Source organism: Rattus norvegicus, chromosome 2 (assembly GCF_021556685.1).
Source record: "Rattus norvegicus strain SHRSP/BbbUtx chromosome 2, alternate assembly SHRSP_T2T, whole genome shotgun sequence".
Classification (NCBI taxonomy): domain Eukaryota; kingdom Metazoa; phylum Chordata; class Mammalia; order Rodentia; family Muridae; genus Rattus; species Rattus norvegicus.
Genome location: NC_141535.1, coordinates 246518776 through 246532141, shown reverse-complemented (window position 1 = coordinate 246532141; position 13366 = coordinate 246518776).

Below are 13366 nucleotides of genomic sequence, written 5' to 3'. Positions count from 1 at the left end.
AGTTTCATCTTCTTTGAGTTGAATCTTCTTTGAGTTTGAGTTCTTTGAGTTCTCTATGTAGCCTCGTCTACATAGAAAGTTCCATGTTGACTGGGTTGTATAGCAAGCCCTTGTCTAACAACAACAGCAAAGAAGCAGCAGCAGCAAGGAAACGTATTTCTCTTTCATGAACAGTTTTCACACCATTGAGTGTGACATTTTCCCATCAGAAGTCTACAATCCAACCAGATATTTACCTTGTAAACTTTTTCTTTTCTGCACATCCATTCTTTACTGCTCTCTCCTTGGAGTACACTTGACATACTATCTACATATGAACACTCATCACAAGTTCTAGCTCCATATGACCCAACCCAAGACCCCTTGCATTTTTCTAAATATTGATCAATGAGTATAATATGCATTCAACACTTTTGCATTTGTTGATTATTCCTTAGTGCTGTTGTAAAGGATTTTAAGGTTATTTTATCATGCTAAAAAGATTCTAATTGAAACTTTATTCTAATTCCATTAAACTTACAAGTTTAGACAGACACACTTAAGAATATTCAGCCTTCTCATGCAGAAATATGGTGCTCAGCTTCATTAACTCAAGCCATCTTTTATTTCCCTCAGTAAAATAGCTCATGCATTCCTTATTAAAGCTATCACTGTATGTTTCACATTGGAAGTTACTGTGGTATTTTTAAATTATCATTATTGTCTATTCCATGGTTTTCTGTTGTTTCTGTGGAAGTGATAGGCATTTGACTTTATGTATGATTGCAAGGGTGTAATTATGAGGAAGAGCACTATATTTTCAGATGATGTGAGACAAATAGATTATTTTTTTAGCATCTTGAGAATAAGGAATCCAAAGTGAACAGAAAGCAGATGGAAATAAAACAAAGATCAACGCATAAGAGTGCTTGAATGTCTTTGAAAAAAGAAAATGTGAAACAAACAAAAGATGGTACTACATGGATCATGAGCTGAACAGGCATGGAAACTGTCTTCTGATGTGCAAAACAAACAAAGGTCAATATGTTAGATGGTTCTATAAAAGGTGAGGTCAAGGAGGGGCTGGAAGTCCCATGATTCTTTGTTAACCACTAACTGGCCTTTGTTATATACAATAGCAACTTTCTGAGAGCCAGTATTTCTACCAATAATTTTATAACACTTAATGTTGTTGTATTGCATTTTAGAGCCATGAAATCATAAATTGTTGGAGATTTTCCCTCAAGTCTTATTTAGATGCCCATAGATAGCTGGTAGACAGTGATTGGTTATTTAGTCATTGCATCTGTAAGTTGACTCCAATGGCCCTACTACCCCTACTACCACTACTACTTGTACTAGACATAGCATAAAATGTTGTAACAAACTTCCCTGTGTCTGTCTTGATTTTAAACTTACTCTGATCTTATATTCATTTCCAATATATGTATTGGTTACTGATGTATAAAACAGCTTTTATTATGGTATCATGTGCTTAAAATTCTTTAGTGCCTCTCCTTACCACACAGGGATTTTGTTGTTGGTGGTGGTGGTGGTGGTGGTAGTGGTGTGTGTGTGTGTGTGTGTGGTGTGTGTGTGTGTGTGTGTGTGTGTGTGTGTGTGTGTGTGTGTTCTTTTGTTTTTTGGTTTGGTTTTTGGATTCTTATAGCTCACGGTGGCCTCTAACTTACTCTCTAGCAGAAGATGGCCTTGAATTTCTAATCTTGCTGTGCCTACTTTCTCAGATCTGAAATTATAGGTTAATGGGCACTATGACCTGATTAATCCAGACCAGGAAATCAAGCCCAAATTTTGTGTAAGTTAGCCAAGTCCTCTACAAATTAACTGGTGTGGGAGGGCTCAGCCCACTGCAGGTCAGGGTACTCTAGAGCAGATAACTTTGAGTTGTATAATAAAGCAGGCTGAGAAATACAACCAAGGTACCAAGTAGTGTTTCTCCATGGCATCTGTTTCAGTCTCTGAATTCGTATTCCTGTCTTGACTTCTTTGTCTGAAATCTTCATATGATGGATTACAATACAGACATGTACATGAAGTAAACACCCCTTTGCCATATAGTTTTGAGCATGGTGTTTTGTCACAGCACTAACAACTAGATCAGTGGCCATTAGGATAACCTGCCAAATGTCAGAACCAATCACTTTTGTCCTGTCTACTATTTTCAAACACAAGGGTCATACACAGGAGTGTTGGTAAGACAAGAAAGATCACTTTTCTACTTAAAGCATTTCTTCCCACTTGTCTACTAAGGTTGTCCTGGGCTGATTTTGTTGTCTCCTCTGTGTTTCAAAGTACACTCTACACTCTCATTTAAGATAATTGATCTCATTTTAACATGTTTATTTCTGCCTGACTGCCTCTCTGAGTAGCTTGTGAATGACTGCGGGAGCTGAGGTTGTGTTCTTCCTTGTCTTACAGTACTTGGTTGTAGGAAGTATTCGAACTACAAAGCAGTGAGAGAGGGAGAAAACTGTTACAAATTAGTGACAGTGCCTGTAGAAAACTTCAGAATGTGGGACTCTTACTCTAGTATTGTCTACAATCACTATATTAGTTTCCAAGCAACTGTTAATTTCTAAATTGAAGGCCTGACTTCTTAAACATTTAATGAATTTTTCAAGATGAAAATGATAAAGTTAGATGTGTCTTGTTTTCAGCCTGCCTATTCTGGATTATGCTGAAGCATTGTGCTTCAAATTCTACATGCTAAAACCAGACTGTGAGTGAAGAGGAGAAACTAATGAGGCACCACAGTGCATAGCAGAAAGAGATAGTAGAATGTTGGGAGAATGGCTGGTACCCACCCATACCAAGTCCTGCTTGACTGCCTCTTCCTTCCTCTGAGTCCCTTCCTTCCTGCCCATGAAACCACAGGCCCTTTACAAGCAGATGGATAGAACATTTTGTTGTAAGATTGGGTTTTAACAGTTTCCCTTTCCCACAGTTTAAATCCACAAGGTTTTTACTTTATCATCATATTAAATTAGCCAGTTAAGCATCATGCTTCTAGGAAGACAGAGCAATTCACCTTTATAAACTCATATATACATATATATTTGTACATCTGAAAGGTAACAGTTCACAGCACTTTTATTCATGATAGCTAGGAACTGGAAACAACTTAGATGTCCTTCAACTGAAGAATGGATAAAGGAAATGGTAGATCTACTCAATGGAATGCTACTCAGCTATGAAAAGCAGAGATAGCATGAAGTTTGGAAGCAAATGGATGGAACTTGAAAGTATTATTCCGAGTGAAGTAACCTAGACCCCAAAGTAAATGAATGGTATGTACTCACTTATAAGAGTATATTAGCCATAAAATGCAGGTTACTCACACTACATTCCACAGACCCAAAGCAGCTAAACAAGAAAGAAGACACAAGCAAGGATGCTTGAATTAAACTTAGAAGAGGGAGAAGAAAATTGTCATAGGAGGCAGATGGAGGGAGGGAAATGGGTGGAAGAGAGGATGGGGAGGAGAATGAGGTGGAATTTAGGATCAGGTGTGGGGAGAATCAAGGAAGACTGCCAGTCAGCCATGAGAATAAATAGAAATCTGCAGCTGTAGGGGGTAGGGGATTAGAGGTATGTCAAGGATGTGCTAGAGACTTTCAAGAATCAATATGGGTGACCTTAGCTGAGACTCATAGCAATGGGGATATAGAACCTGAAGAGGCCACCTCCTGTAGCCATGCAGAAACTCCAGTGGCATGATAGGAACACCAACACACCCACGAAATATTCATCCAGGATTAATCCTGTCACAGGAAATGCAGGGACAGAGGATGGAGCAGAAACAGGAGAAACATCCAAGCAATAACCAACCCAACTTGAGACCTTCTCAATGGGCAAGTACCAATCCCTGACTTTGTTATTCTTACAGACAGGAGATCAGCATGGCCTTCCTCTGAGAGTCTCTACCCAGTAGAGAGACTTAGAGAGATACAGATACTCATAACCAGACATTGGATGGAGCTTGGGGACTCTTATGGAAGAGTTGGAGCAAGGATTGAAGAGCATGAAGGGATAGGAACATCACAGGAAGACCAACAGGGTCTATAACCTGGACTTTTGAGGGCTCTCAGAGACTGAACCACCAACAAAAGAGCATACGTGGCCTGGACCTACCCACCCACTACTGCTCATATGTAGCAGATGTGCAACTTCATCTTCGTGTAGGTCCTGAACAATTGAAACAGAAGCTATCCCTAAAGCTATTGCCTATCAGTGGAATATGTTCTTTTGCTTGGCTGCCTTGTCTTGCCTCAGTGGGAGAAGCACCTAGACCTAAGGGACCTTGATGTGCTAGGGTAGGGGTGGGATACCTAGTGGGGGCCTCCACTTTCTCAGAGGAGAATGGGAGGGAGTATGGGGGAGGAACTCATGGAAAGGGGGACTGGATTGGGGGGGATATTGATCAGAATTTAAAGTGAATAAATAAAGAAGAAAAGAACTAAACAAATAGGAAAACAAAATGAAATGATAAATTAATTAAGTATAAAAAAGTAGGAAGGAAGGAAGGAAGGAAGGAAGGAAAGGAAAGGAAAGGAAAGAAAAGAAAAGAAAGGAAAAGAAAAGAAAAGAAAAGAAAAGAAAAGAAAAGAAAAGAAAAGAAAGGAAAAATATTTTGGCCAAACAACATTGAAACATTAGGAAAATCATCTCCTAATTCAGATATAGTTTAAGCTGAACGAGATAGACACTTTACTCTAATTCCAGATTGATATTCATGAAATAAATGCACCCAATAATGAAAAACATAATCATCTACTTTTGGCATCATTACCTAGGCAATGTTAAACTGTAGCCCTACAAAAAGAGCATGCCTCACCTTTGTCTCTGGACAAAGCATAACAAAGAATAATGTCCTGAAGTGTCTTGCTTAATACTCAGGATGCTGTTCCATTCCCCACGCTTTGCATGTGAACAGCTAGTCATCTTACCTGTCCTCTGAGCATTGAGAACAATATGCATCAGACAAAGCCTGATTACTTCTTTTCCTCTTAGGCCCTGTAACTTAGAACCATATTTACTGTGAGCCAGTGTGCTTCCTGGGGCAGCATCCCTGAGGGCTGGCTGAGGTCTCGGGAAGATGCTGGGTCATACTTAGGGAAGATGCTGACTCACTGTTCAAACCTTCGCCTTGCTTCTCTATGCCTGGCATTTTAGCCATGCTGACCCTTTCTGTTCAGTCTTTGGATGCAACCAGGGTTCTGTTCCACCATGGCAGCATTCTACTTCTTCCACAAAAGCACTGTATGTTCTATACCTAAGCTGCTCTTTTTTATTTGATAAGCTAAAAAGATAAAATAGCCTGATTTGAAGAGAAGCTGAAGCATTCTTACTGTTTTAGTAGAAAAATGACCCTCCTCCCCCACATAATCTACACATGTGAATTAAATATCTAACATAGACCTGGTTTACATTTCTTCTATTTGATCTCATTGACCATTTTTCTGACTCAGAGAAGTGAAAATATTTAGTAGCATTCAAGTTGAATAAAGGGAGCTGTTTAGAAGTGCTATGAAACAAAAGTGCTTTGCAAACAAGAGGTCTAAGGTTTTGTCTGGGGATTTGGGGAGCACTTCCTGCCCCTGGTTGGTAGGGGATATTATAATGCCTCCCATTCTTCCCATAAGATTGAATATGTAGTGCCATCTACTGGTAGGTATGACAAATTCAAAGAAAACCCAACAGCTTTTTCCTACTCACGGTATTTGTTGGGAGAATGGTCTCCTCCAGTTACAGCAAATGTCATTTTTTCACCTTATATTTTCACAAAAATTTTTCTAGCTAACAAAGTACTATGAACTGTTTCAGGGTTAAATATCTGTGTGAATTTGATTATTGTAAAGTGTCAACTTAATTGTACAATTTAGTGTTTAACAGAGTTTCAACACGAAAATAAAGTCTGCCCACAATGGGCACAGGGTCTTCTGGGAGTTGGGGAGAAAGATACACCTGAGGGTCTCTTCCCAGGTCCACTGACAAAGCATCTGGTCTTCACTAGCTCCCCAGTAACAAGCATTTCCATTGCAAAGGACTGCTTAGCCCAGTATAAGGAAACAGAGGAGAAGAAATTACTGAAACTGATATGCATGGAAAATGAAACAAAGGAGTGGGAGTTTCTCATGACTGTCCTGGTTCCAGAATTGTTTATCAGTTTTCAATCCTCAAATGGACTTCACTCTGCAATTAAAACATTTCAAACCACTGTAAGATAAATTTAAGCAGTTATGAAACAAATTATATCTCCATTTTTAAAAAAAGGACAATTAGGAACAATATCCTCTAGCTATATGTTAATATTATATTTTTGTGCACACTGAAATTCATTTTTCTGTTTGACATCAGTGATGGGGCTTTCCAAAAGATTAATGACTGAGAGAGTTATAACAGCAGCCTCTCAAGAGCCTGCAGAGACAGACTCACACAACAAGGCACACTGAGGAGATGCAGTAGAGACTGAGTTCAGTAGGGAAATCAAGCCTTGTGCATATGTGAATGCACATACATACTAGCACATGCCTTCAAGTACACAAATGTGCACAGTATGCACATAGCTTGTGAAAACACATGAAGACATGTGTTGAAGTTAAGTGCCAGTTGTGCCTCCCAACCCCATATTCCCAGAAATAAGACTCAGACTCAAATAATATTTAAAAATACCTTGTCTATATAGCTAGGTTCTACTCTGACTAAACCATAACAAAAGATACCCACTTACATTAACCTACACATGCTACCATTTGTCTGTCTCCTCACCTCTTTTCAGATTCCACTCCCTGCCATTTATCTCCCAGAATTCTTTCTTCTCTTGATGTCCCACTTCCATTTCCTGCCTAAGCCATAGGCCATAGACTCTTTAAATGATAGGTGAGGCATCTGTACAGTACCAAAGGTAATATCTCTGCACACAAGGAGGCAAAAAATGTAAACATATACATACATTAAGCTTGTGAGTACACATGAATGCATTCAACTTAGTGTGTATTCACGTAGCATATGCACATACATTCATTCACATAAATGAACATGCACACATCATGTGCTTGCATGTGAATGCATACACATGTACATAGCATACGTACACACATGTATGGACACAAATGTACATATATACCTCCATGTGAACATACATCTAAACACACACACATGCGTGCACACACACACACGCGCGCGCACACACACACCACTTTGATAATGATCTGTCAAATATAATTTATAGTACACAGAAGACAGAATATAAGGTTTTTCCCTATTCTCCATAGGTTCTAGAATTCTGAAATCACCTCTACAGGAAGACAGTTCCTTGCCTTAAGCAATTTCCTTTCATGTGCCAGATGCCTCTACTCTGAAAGGGAATGTAAATAGATGTGTGTGTGTGTGTGTGTGTGTGTGTGTGTGTGTGCACGCACGTGCATGCACATGCACATGTATACCCTGTAGGACGAACAACACAGTCTCCTATTTTTATGAACTCTGATTGAGCTGTTCCCTGCTCCATGTGTCCAGTTTTCATGGTGGGAGGACACAGTGGAGCTTTAAATGTTCCACACCAGCTTGAGAGTACACACTTTCAGTTATTAGGTATAGTCAGATAGATAAATCACACTTGTTAGTAATAAATCAAATTGCCCATATTTTCTATAAGCATTATTACTTATATATGCTCTGGATCAATGAATTGGTGAAAACACATTGAGAGTCTGCACCACAATGAGGAATTCTTAATTCTTGTATTTCAGTGGTGTGTTTCCTATATTTTAAACCAATTGTACCAAACTGTAATATTTATGATAAAACAACAGGAAGATTGATATTTTGTACTTACATTATTATTCTCTTAATTCTTAATAACACTTTTTATTTTGTATATGTAATTTGATACTACCCTAGACAGGCTAAACTTTACAGGTAAAAGCTTGGGGGATTACTGAGCCAGACCCACTTCTGACCAGGTGGCAAGAAAACTAAGTGTCCCTCAATGACCACATTCTATAACTTAGTGTGAAGGTTGACAGGACCCACTGGAGAGAAGACTAAAGCAATGTTGTCTGAATTACATAGGTTTGTGGGAGGAAGGAGGTACCAAGAGTACAGTCTGGGAGGATAAAGCTCTTGTCATTTGTGGATTAAATAATCTAGATATTTGGTAAGAATCATCCCAAAATAATGGACATGTCAACCAAAAACCATAATGACACAAAGGCTCTTCAATCACTGAGAGAGGCAGAAATACACGGATGAACAATGCCTGGGATGTTCCTAGTGAGGCAATGTGAAGTCTCTTATATATATCAGTATATATGTCACTGATATATACTAAATCTGCATGTATATAGACACTATTTATACCCCACATGATGTCTTGGCATATTTAACAAAATGATGCATAGGAAAACTCATGTTGGTTTTATTTAAACAGCACAAAAATAGAAAGAATTCCAACTTATTGAAGATCTCAAATGGAACCCACACCTGATGGGGTAAGCCTTTGACTTTAGCTACTCGGGATAAGGGTACCCCAAGTTCATTCTCGCCTATAGCAGAGGGAACTCAGTCAAGGATGGACAACTTAGTGAGACGCTGCATCAATTTTTAAGTTAAAAGTTGGGAGCCATGACAGCTCAGCAGTAGGTTGCGGGTCTAGCACATGTATTCAACCACTAGTAGTACAAATTTTAAAAAAAAAGAAAGTTCAAATGTGTATTATTATAAACGTATTTTTAAAAGAGAGAAAAGTGAGTTGCCACAAAATGGATGAGTCTTATACTCTTAAAAGATTGGAGTTGAACAAAAAAAAATAGTAAACATTAATACTATAATTAATATAAAAATTCAACTTACGACAGAAAAATCTATGGTGGAAAAATTGGTGCTTGTCACTGCAAGAAAACACTAAATGAAGTAGATTTGGGGGAGTCTCATGGAGCACAGTCACCTCGATCTGCACTCTGGCTAAATGAAAGTCAACATTCAGATGAAACATGTATGCTCAAAAAGATATTAAATTATGTGTTTAAGACACATGCACACCCGCGGATCCCGGCCAGCAGCAGCTCTCTGCTCCCAGACCCGGTGAGAGAGAGACCCAACCGCCTGGTCAGGTGGGCACTCCTGAGGCTGCAGAGCAGAAGAGACCACCAACACTGCTCACCCCTGCCCACATCCCTGGCCCAAGAGGAAACTATAAGGCCTCTGGGCTCCCGTGGGGGAGGGCCCAGGAGCGGCAGGACCCCTGCCTGAGACACCACAGGAACCTGAAGGAAATAGACCGGATAAACAGTTCTCTGCACCCAAATCCCGTGGGAGGGAGAGCTAAACCTTCAGAGAGGCAGACAAGCCTGGGAAACCAGAAGAGACTGCTCCCTGCACACACATCTCGGACGCCAGAGGAAAAAGCCAAAGACCATCTGGAACCCTGGTGCACTGAAGTTCCCGGAAGGGGCGGCACAGGTCTTCCTGGTTGCTGCCGCTGCAGAGAGCCCGTGGGCAGCACCCCACGAGCGAACTTGAGCCTCAGGACCACAGGTAAGACCAACTTTTCTGCTGCAAGAAAGCTGCCTGGTGAACTCAAGACACAGGCCCACAGGAACAGCTGAAGACCTGTAGAGAGGAAAAACTACACGCCTGAAAGCAGAACACTCTGTCCCCATAACTGACTGAAAGAGAGGAAAACAGGTCTACAGCACTCCTGACACACAGGCTTATAGGACAGTCTAGCCACTGTCAGAAATAGCAGAACAAAGTAACACTAGAGATAATCTGATGGCGAGAGGCAAGCGCAGGAACCCAAGCAACAGAAACCAAGACTACATGGCACCATCAGAGCCCAATTCTCCCATCAAAACAAACATGGAATATCCAAACACACCAGAAAAGCAAGATCTAGTTTCAAAATCATTTTTGATCATGATGCTGGAGGACTTCAAGAAAGACGTGAAGAACTCCCTTAGAGAACAAGTAGAAGCCTACAGAGAGGAATCGCAAAAATGCCTGAAAGAATTCCAGGAAAACATAAATAAACAAGCAGAAGCCCATAGAGAGGAGACACAAAAATCCCTGAAAGAATTCCAGGAAAACACAATCAAACAGTTGAAGGAATTAAAAATGGAAATAGAAGCAATCAAGAAAGAACACAGGGAAACAACCCTGGATATAGAAAACCAAAAGAAGAGACGAGGAGCTGTAGATACAAGCTTCACCAACAGAATACAAGAGATGGAAGAGAGAATCTCAGGAGCAGAAGATTCCATAGAGATCATTGACTCAACTGTCAAGGATAATGTAAAGCGGAAAAAGCTACTGGTCCAAAACATACAGGAAATCCAGGACTCAATGAGAAGATCAAACCTAAGGATAATAGGTATAGAAGAGAGTGAAGACTCCCAGCTCAAAGGACCAGTAAATATCTTCAACAAAATCATAGAAGAAAACTTCCCTAACCTAAAAAAAGAGATACCCATAGACATAAAAGAAGCCTACAGAACTCCAAATAGATTGGACCAGAAAAGAAACACCTCCCATCACATAATTGTCAAAACACCAAATGCACAAAATAAAGAAAGAATATTAAAAGCAGTAAGGGAAAAAGGTCAAGTAACATATAAAGGCAGACCTATCAGAATCACACCAGACTTCTCGCCAGAAACTATGAAGGCCAGAAGATCCTGGACTGATGTCATACAGACCCTAAGAGAACACAAATGCCAGCCCAGGTTACTGTATCCAGCAAAACTCTCAATTAACATTGATGGAGAAACCAAGATATTCCATGACAAAACCAAATTTACACAATATCTTTCTACAAATCCAGCACTACAAAGGATAATAAATGGTAAAGCCCAACATAAGGAGGCAAGCTATACCCTAGAAGAAGCAAGAAACTAATCGTCTTGGCAACAAAACAAAGAGAATGAAAGCACACAAACATAACCTTACATCCAAATATGAATATAACGGGAAGCAATAATCACTATTCCTTAATATCTCTCAATATCAATGGCCTCAACTCCCCAATAAAAAGACATAGATTAACAAACTGGATACGCAACGAGTACCCTGCATTCTGCTGCCTACAGGAAACACACCTCAGAGACAAAGACAGACACTACCTCAGAGTGAAAGGCTGGAAAACAACTTTCCAAGCAAATGGTCAGAAGAAGCAAGCTGGAGTAGCCATTCTAATATCAAATAAAATCAATTTCCAACTAAAAGTCATCAAAAAAGATAAGGAAGGACACTTCATATTCATCAAAGGAAAAATCCACCAAGATGAACTCTCAATCCTAAATATCTATGCCCCAAATACAAGGGCACCTACATACGTAAAAGAAACCTTACTAAAGCTCAAAACACACATTGCACCTCACACAATAATAGTGGGAGATTTCAACACACCACTCTCATCAATGGACAGATCATGGAAACAGAAATTAAACAGTGATGTCGACAGACTAAGAGAAGTCATGAGCCAAATGGACTTAACGGATATTTATAGAACATTCTATCCTAAAGCAAAAGGATATACCTTCTTCTCAGCTCCTCATGGTACTTTCTCCAAAATTGACCATATAATTGGTCAAAAAACGGGCCTCAACAGGTACAGAAAGATGGAAATAATCCCATGCGTGCTATCGGACCACCACGGCCTAAAACTGGTCTTCAATAACATTAAGGGAAGAATGCCCACATATACGTGGAAATTGAACAATGCTCTACTCAATGATAACCTGGTCAAGGAAGAAATAAAGAAAGAAATTAAAAACTTTTTAGAATTTAATGAAAATGAAGGTACAACATACTCAGACTTATGGGACACAATGAAAGCTGTGCTAAGAGGAAAATTCATAGCGCTGAGTGCCTGCAGAAAGAAACAGGAAAGAGTATATGTCAGCAGCTTGACAGCACACCTAAAAGCTCTAGAACAAAAAGAAGCAAATACACCCAGGAGGAGTAGAAGGCAGGAAATAATCAAACTCAGAGCTGAAATCAACCAAGTAGAAACAAAAAGGACCATAGAAAGAATCAACAGAACCAAAAGTTGGTTCTTTGAGAAAATCAACAAGATAGATAAACCCTTAGCCAGACTAACGAGAGGACACAGAGAGTGCGTCCAAATTAACAAAATCAGAAATGAAAAGGGAGACATAACTACAGATTCAGAGGAAATTCAAAAAATCATCAGATCTTACTATAAAAACCTATATTCAACAAAACTTGAAAATCTTCAGGAAATGGACAATTTCCTAGACAGATACCAGGTATCGAAGTTAAATCAGGAACAGATAAACCAGTTAAACAACCCCATAACTCCTAAGGAAATAGAAGCAGTCATTAAAGGTCTCCCAACCAAAAAGAGCCCAGGTCCAGACGGGTTTAGTGCAGAATTCTATCAAACATTCATAGAAGTCCTCATACCAATATCATCCAAACTATTCCACAAGATTGAAACAGATGGAGCACTACCGAATTCCTTCTACGAAGCCACAATTACTCTTTTACCTAAACCACACAAAGACACAACAAAGAAAGAGAACTTCAGACCAATTTCCCTTATGAATATCGACGCAAAAATACTCAATAAAATTCTGGCAAACCGAATTCAAGAGCACATCAAAACAATCATCCACCATGATCAAGTAGGCTTCATCCCAGGCATGCAGGGATGGTTTAATATACGGAAAACCATCAACGTGATCCATTATATAAACAAACTGAAAGAACAGAACCACATGATCATTTCATTAGATGCTGAGAAAGCATTTGACAAAATTCAACACCCCTTCATGATAAAAGTCCTGGAAAGAATAGGAATTCAAGGCCCATACCTAAACATAGTAAAAGCCATATACAGCAAACCAGTTGCTAACATTAAACTAAATGGAGAGAAACTTGAAGCAATCCCACTAAAATCAGGGACTAGACAAGGCTGCCCACTCTCTCCCTACTTATTCAATATAGTTCTTGAAGTTCTAGCCAGAGCAATCAGACAACAAAAGGAGATCAAGGGGATACAGATCAGAAAAGAAGAGGTCAAAATATCACTATTTGCAGATGACATGATAGTATATTTAAGTGATCCCAAAAGTTCCACCAGAGAACTACTAAAGCTGATAAACAACTTCAGCAAAGTGGCTGGGTATAAAATTAACTCAAATAAATCAGTTGCCTTCCTCTATACAAAAGAGAAACAAGCCGAGAAAGAAATTAGGGAAACGACACCCTTCATAATAGACCCAAATAATATAAAGTACCTCGGTGTGACTTTAACCAAGCAAGTAAAAGATCTGTACAATAAGAACTTCAAGACACTGAGGAAAGAAATTGAAGAAGACCTCAGAAGATGGAAAGATCTTCC